Raw genomic sequence first — 7244 nt, 5'->3', positions numbered from 1 at the left:
CCCCCAACATTTTATTCTAAAGCATCTGGCTCCTTAGGTCCATAACTACTGATTTCAACTGTTGTCTGGCCATGCTGCTGCTGGTGGCTTAGGAATCCTGTCCCAGGACCTCTTTCACCTCTTAGCATGTGTCAGCACCGTCAACCACTGTTTCAGAGGCCTCTTTGAGACTGAGACATTGATTTTTTTTAATTGGATATTTTATTTATTTACATTTCAAATGTTATCCCCCTTTCTCAGTTTCCCCTCTGTAACCCCCCCCATCACATCCTCCCCTTACCCTGCTTCTATGAGGGTGCTCCCCCACCCATCCACCCACTCCCGCCTCACAGTGATTTGATACCTGGCAGCGCCTTGCTGCATGGAGTTTTGGGTCTTTTCCTTGGGCAAGGCAGATGGATCTATAGCTCTATTTTGGAGGCCACACAGAGTGGCAATTTCACAAGCAGCACCTGGCAAGTGCATTTTGGAGTAGTGGGGCAGTGAGTCTGTTGAGAAAGACGGCAGAAGGAATCCTGGGCCAACCCTTCATGTGCTGTGTCAAACTGGCTTATTATCCACCCTCCGGACTCCAGGGTCAGTCAGTAGGTCACTGAAGGACCCTCTCCAGAGGGACCTTTGCCAGGCTGGCCTTTGGCCTGGGCAGGCAGCCTTCCAGCGGCTTCAGGTGCGTGACTAAGATTTCCGGCTCAGGAGCGCCCCGGGCCTTTCCGGGCTAGGCAGCCGCCCCCGCGCCGCCATGCTGGAGCCTGTCTCCCGGCGGGGGGCGATAAGGCGGGCTGCGGTGGCACTGGTCCAGCGCCAGAGCTTCAGCGCCCTCTAATGGGCAAGCCTGGGAGGGCGGGGCCCATGCTCCGATGCCCCTCCCCATCAGACCTCGGGAGCGGGCGGGGCTGCAGCATCAGTTACCGGCAGAGGCTGCCCGGGTTTCGCAAGGACGTGACCTTGAGGGGGAAAAAGTCCCCTGGTGCGTCACGAGTAGTTGCTAACCCAGGCAGGCGAGCTGAACTAGTTTTCGAAGTCCAGAGTGGTGGGAAGGAATAGGGACTAGAATGTTCATACTGGGGACTCGCGGCTAGCTGCACCTTTACGACCGCCAAGGCGAGCTTTGTGCCCAGGGCCCGGAAGCTGGTACGAGCCTGCATCCCGACTTTGTCCGGGCTTGCCCTTGGGGTGACGTCATTCTGGGAGTCAGCAGAATAAGGAGTCTCCCCCTCCTGCAGTCCAGAACTCAGGTCGATTCGCCCAGCCTCACAAGGAGCTAGGGTTTGCAACAGAAGAATGGTTTCAGCTAAGGCAGTTTAGAGCTGCCTCACAGAAACAAGAATGGATGGCTTGCCTCATTCTGATCTCACATAGGCAGTGAAAGTGGCTCTTTTTACTGGAGTCTCAGGAGAGAAAACAAAAACAATCAACAATAAAGCAAAACAAAAAACCATGACCTAGGCGACCAAGTCCTTGTTCCGCCTTCAGCACTGTGAACTGAAGTTTTCCGAAGAAGCTTTGTCTGATTAGAACAACTTGGTGGTGGAATTTTGTGAAAAGAGGGGAGTCAAAATTGCCATATTTTAGAACTCTTAATAACCATTTACTTTAACTTTTATATCTGACCTAACGTGTGTGTGTGTGTGTATGTGTATGTGTGCATGTCACACGTATGCCCACCAGTGCGCTTGGGGGGTACGTGTGAAATCCAGAAGACAACCTTGGGTACCCTTCCTCAGAGGACATCCACTTGATTTATTTTGAGATTTGTCTGAAGCTTGCTAAGTAGGCTGTGCTGGCTGGCTACTGAGCTCCAGAGATCTTTCTGTTTCTGTTACCTTGTTGTTGTTGTTGTTGTTTTTGTTTTTAAATGTGGTTTCTGGGATCCAACTCAGATTTACTGACTAAGCTGTCTTCCCAGCCCTGACCTAAATTGTTTACAAATTTAAAAAAAAGTGTGTGTATTTGTGTGTGCCACACCACATGAGTAGAGATCAAAGACCAGCTTACAGGAGTTCGTTCTCTTCCTCCAGCAAGCGGGTCTGCGGGGAATCCAACTCAGGTTATCAGGCTTGGCAGCAAGCACCCATAATAGCTAAGCCATTTCACAGGGCCCTGGCCCAGCGTTCTTGTAATGCTCAGAGAAGCTGTCACCAGTTTATCACAGAACTTGGCAGACCTTTGGCCTCCACCTGCCCTCTACCTACAAAGAACTCTGGGAGGTCACACATACCTATGGAGTAGCTTTGTGGCTTTGCAGTCTACAGGATGCTCCTACCCCTGTAATTGAAAGTTTATTGATTTACAGCTTTACATTCTTCTGTGACTACACAGTTCATGTCATCTCTTCCACTGTGGAACATGACGCTCAAGGCTCCCAGGTCATATGACTCAGCATCCACTATTCTCTTACTTCCTTTAAGGCCGAGTGTCACTTTGTGTCAACACTTGCCACACACTTGAGCAGCAGGTCTCTTGCCCTTTCTGGGCCTTAGTTTCCTTACCCGAGGAATCTAGAGACTATGAGGCACAGAACCTCAGGGTGTCTGTCTGAGACCAGAAAATGAGAGAAAAGGGCAGGATAAGGCCAATCTTTACCCCAGTTCTTTTATTCTAGATCCTTCACTCATTCCCACGCAGGCTTCACTTCAGGCAAACAGTTGGACACCTCCACCTAGATAGCAAACATAGGCCAGCCTCTGATATTTGTGGGATCTGGGGTTAGAGTACACAGGGAGGGTCATATACTATGTGTCTAAATGTTTGAACTTTTTAAATATTTGAAAGTTATAAATCTAACAAACCATTGAATAAAATATATCATCCTATCCTCCATCTGTGTGAGTGCATGCGTGTGCGTGCGTGCCTCTGTGTGTGTGTGTGTGTGTGTGTGTGTTAGACACATTCCCTGAAACTCAGACAGATAGGGATAAGGGCCATGACTAGAAAATAAGACGACAAATTTCTGGCTTCCTCCTCTCAACTGGCTTCCTCCTCTCAAGATGGCTGCCTTCTTTCTCACCTTCCTGAACTGAGACAAAGGCCTAGCCACCTAAAACAAAGGCCTGGTGGGCTTTTTTTCTTTCATCAGTAGGACCTGATGAGTTTAAGGCCAGATCAGTAAATGTTTACAGCCTTTTGAGTGTCTGCCCAACAAAAGCTGTTTTTAGGAAGCAGAGTGTCTCCAATATGTTGACACATAGCTCAAGATGGCAAATACATAGTCCCTCATCCCCCCTGGGAGCAGTCACCCGAGAGAACTCAGGTGGGTGGTGGGCAGGGCAAGTGGCAGCGGCCCTGGGAGCCTGATAACTGTGCTTTATCCACCCCCACCATGTCCCCTGTGGAGCTTCTGCCAATCACCTCCCAAACAAAATAATTCCATCTGTGTCCTTGTCTTAGGATCTACTTCTGTGGGAACAAGAGGCAGAGAACATCTTATGCTACAGATCAGGCATCCAGAAATAAAAACATGAACTGTGGCTGAGGCTTCTTCTTGCCCTCCCAGTTCACTGCCTCTCAACAAGCAAAACCTTGCTTGGTTTCATTGCTATCAGGCTAAATGTGCCATGCACACATGCATTAGCCCTCCTTAATGGTCTAGTTTCTATTGGACATATGTATGCCTGTGAAGTAGAGATTTGAGGTAAAAGAAAAAGAAGGTAGCTTTAGTATCTGAGCTCTAGCCAGAAGCATCCAAGGAGACTCCCTGAACATCTGAAGCCAAGAACCTCTTTAATAGGTTCAAACTAACCTATCTTAAAAGGGGATACCTTTCTGTAGGTAGCAAGAGAAAAGGACCCATGGTGAGGCTATGACTTGCTCCTGTTGTTGCATTGAGAACACAGGCTGGGATTAAAAAGAAGATTAAGGGTTAAAATGTCAGTCCGAGATACTGAGGAAGAAGAATAAGAACGCTGATAGCTTGCTGTGAGATAACCAAGCTAGACTAATAAGAGGAAGGACAGTGACCTCTGGCTTCCCTACCTCTTCCAAAGCCCACCAGTAACACACAGAAGGCACTGTCGTCCTTTCATATATTCTTGCTTCTAATGAACAGCCTTAATTGTTGGTAAAGATGGCTCCTAATAAGAAGCTTCTATCTGGGAGACCATCCCAGAGCACATTTAGACAAGGAGCTAAATATGATACAACTAAGAAAGACTGCATCTATATCTTGGTAACTGATAGAATTAATGCTCTACTATGGTAAAACTTCAAGTTGATCATGCTCACAGGTTCACAGTTAGCTAACTTTCTTATATAGACCAAGACCACTTGCCCAGGGAATGGTGCTGCCCATAGTAGACTAGGCTCTCCCATATCAGCAATACTCTCTGGGCAAGGGATCCTGGGCTATATAAGAAAGTCAGTTAACCATGAGCCTGTGAGCATGCCAGCAAGCTGTATTCTTCTATGGTTTCTGTTTCAAATTTCTGCTTGAGTTCCTGCCTTGACGTCTCTCAATGATGAACAGTGACTTGGAAGTGTAAGCCAAGAAAATTCTTTCTTCCCTTAAGTTACTTTTGGCCATGATATTTGTTACAGCAACAGAATGAAATGAGAACACTGGCCAAGTGACTAAGAGCTAGTAGACAGTCAAGGTCAAAGCTGGAGTCAGAGATGGATAGAGAGGGGCTTCAACTATCCACACTAGGTAGGCAGTACGGAAACAGCATATGATCAACTCCCTGATTGGGCCAGGGCAGCAGGCATGGAGCACATGGGCCCCTTCCTTGGCACAGCTCATGAGAGCCCAGAGAATTAACCAGTCTCAGGAGAGATGTCCTTAGCCGTTCTCCAGTTTCTGCTGTTGCCCTATAGAAACTTTAGAAAAGACGAATTGAACAGATTTCCCCACTCTTGTAAGCCCCTCCCAATTCTCTGGAGTTCCTCCCAATTTCCCTTGAAAAATTTCCTTTCTCCTCATTTTTTCACTCTTCTATAATAATTCAGAATAAAGCCTGCCTCTGCTTTGCAGATCCTCACCACTGTCTATGTCATTAATATTCCTTGGCATGTGACAATGAACTTTGAGCTACTGTCCCAGGTCAGTCTCTGATGACTGCATGTGGTTGGCATCTTAGGTCCATGGGGCATGCCTAACTGTGCTGTGGAAGGTTCCATCACACTAAAAATCTCTGCAAAGGGAGAGTTTTATATTGCCCTTCAATTGTGATTGCTTCAAAACCAATGGGCAGAAATAACACAGAAACACTTAGACTGTCTCCTCTGCTGAGGAAAATTCCTTTAGAAAACCTGCAGGGCGAAAACTGAGCCACTTCTCATCGTTCTCTTTCCCTTCCATCCTGCTGCCCAATGAATCATGACTTAAAGCCAGAAAGGAACCCGGAAAGGCCCTTCTACATTTTTTAAATTTTGTGTTGTGTGACTTCCACATGTGTGTGTGTGTGTGTGTGTATCCACTACAGATAATGTTAATCCTGTTGAATGAGAGAAAAGACCACCAACCGAAATCCTTTTAGGTGAGTTAAGCAAGCTTTATTTTCTGTCAGACAGGGCTGTCTCTCTAAAGCAGAGTTTGAGACAGCAGCCATGAACACAGGAGTCAGTGTGGTTTATATAGCTTAAGAAAACTACAAGACTAGGAGGTTTCCAAGGGTTGGTTTTGGTTATGTAGGAATTTGGATGAACATTTTAAAATCATCTTATCAGAGTGGAGGTCAGGATATAGGGTATGGAACATGTCAAATTCTAGAAAATGGATCAAGATACTGTCAAATTTAAGCTTTACAGAAAACAGGAATTAATTTATTTTGACCTTGTAAGAAGATAGCTTCTAATCTTAAGATGGAGTCAGGCTGGTCCATCAACAGGGCACAGGTAACAGACAAGGGTTACTTGTTCCTTGATGTCCCCTTTCCTTTCTCCTGGGGACAAGCAGTTCCACAGGCGGCCTTCGTCAGTGAGCCTCTCATGCCAGAGCTGTTGATCCAGGGGCTTGATGAAGCTGGAAGGTGGGGGGGACTTGATTAGCTGGGAACGAAGACTGTGGGTGTAACCAAACCCACGTTTATAGCCATATTTCAGCCTCTGCTTTGCTGAAGAGGGGAGGCAAAGGGCACAAAGATGTCACTGGAATGTCTGAAGAGAAGGTACAAGTGCACTCAGTGGGGGTTAGGGTTTGGTTGATTCCTTTGAGGTATTCTAGGCTCTGTGTTGAGGATAAGAAAACTAATAAGAGACATAGTAGCAGAAGCAGGGATGGTTTATTCGACTCAACAGTTAAGATTATGAGTACTTGCTGCTTTTCCAGAGGACTGGGAGTTGGGTTCTGGGCACCCATGCCAGGCATCTCACAACCATCTGTAACCCCAGCTCCAGGGATCAGATGCCTCTGGCCTCTTCAGGCATCTGCAGTCATACACACATACCCATATGTGGACACATCCACCCTACACATACTAAAAATGATGAAAATATAAATTGAAAAAAAGACACTTTCGAGGGGAGAAGCAAGAGCAGGAGAAAGTTTAGAAGCACAAATGGCCAGCACTGTACCAGGATGGGGCTTTTATCTTACATAGTAGGGGCTTTCTTGTCCATACACCTTTATGTGTGATTCCACGAACAACCTAATGGATCACCTGTCTCTATCAACTTCAGACACTCTGTACCTCCTGTTCCCATGGCTCCAGGCAGTTCTAGCAGGCCTCTTGGCTATGAGTGGGTCTGTGTGTGGGGTGGGGGAGGGGCAGGGTGGTTCCAGGGTTGGAGAGTTTGTTTACCAGCAGGTCTTTCTCTAATGCTAATCTTGCATGGTTTCTGTTAGGCCTTCAGACCCCACTGGCAGCTCTACCTTCCTGCTCCACAAGGACCTTTGCAACACTGATGGTTATAGACCGTGTCTACCACTACCACTTAACCTAGGGATAAGGACTTCATGTGGGTGGGGGGGATGCTTCCTTCACCTATGTTATTAATTCCTTCCTGTGGTGGTTTGATTAGGAATAGGGGCCCTCATAGACTCATGTGTTTGAATGCTGAGCCCATAGGAAGTAGCACTATAGGAGGTGTGGCCTTGTTGGAGTAGGTGTGGTTTGTTGAAGGAAGTTTCTCTCTGGGAGTGGGCTTTGAAGTCTACTATGCTCAAGCTATTCCCAGTGTGGCACACAATCTTTCCTTGCTGCTTTCAGATCAAGATGTAGAACTCTCGGCTCCTCCAGCTCCATATATGTCTGGATGCTGCCATGCTCCTGCCATGATGATAGTGGACAGAACCTCTGACACTGTAAGCC

The sequence above is a fragment of the Grammomys surdaster genome, unplaced genomic scaffold, assembly GCF_004785775.1.
Source record: "Grammomys surdaster isolate TR1022 unplaced genomic scaffold, NIH_TR_1.0 263, whole genome shotgun sequence".
Taxonomy (NCBI): Eukaryota; Metazoa; Chordata; class Mammalia; order Rodentia; family Muridae; genus Grammomys; species Grammomys surdaster.
Note: the sequence above shows the minus strand (reverse complement) of the source record.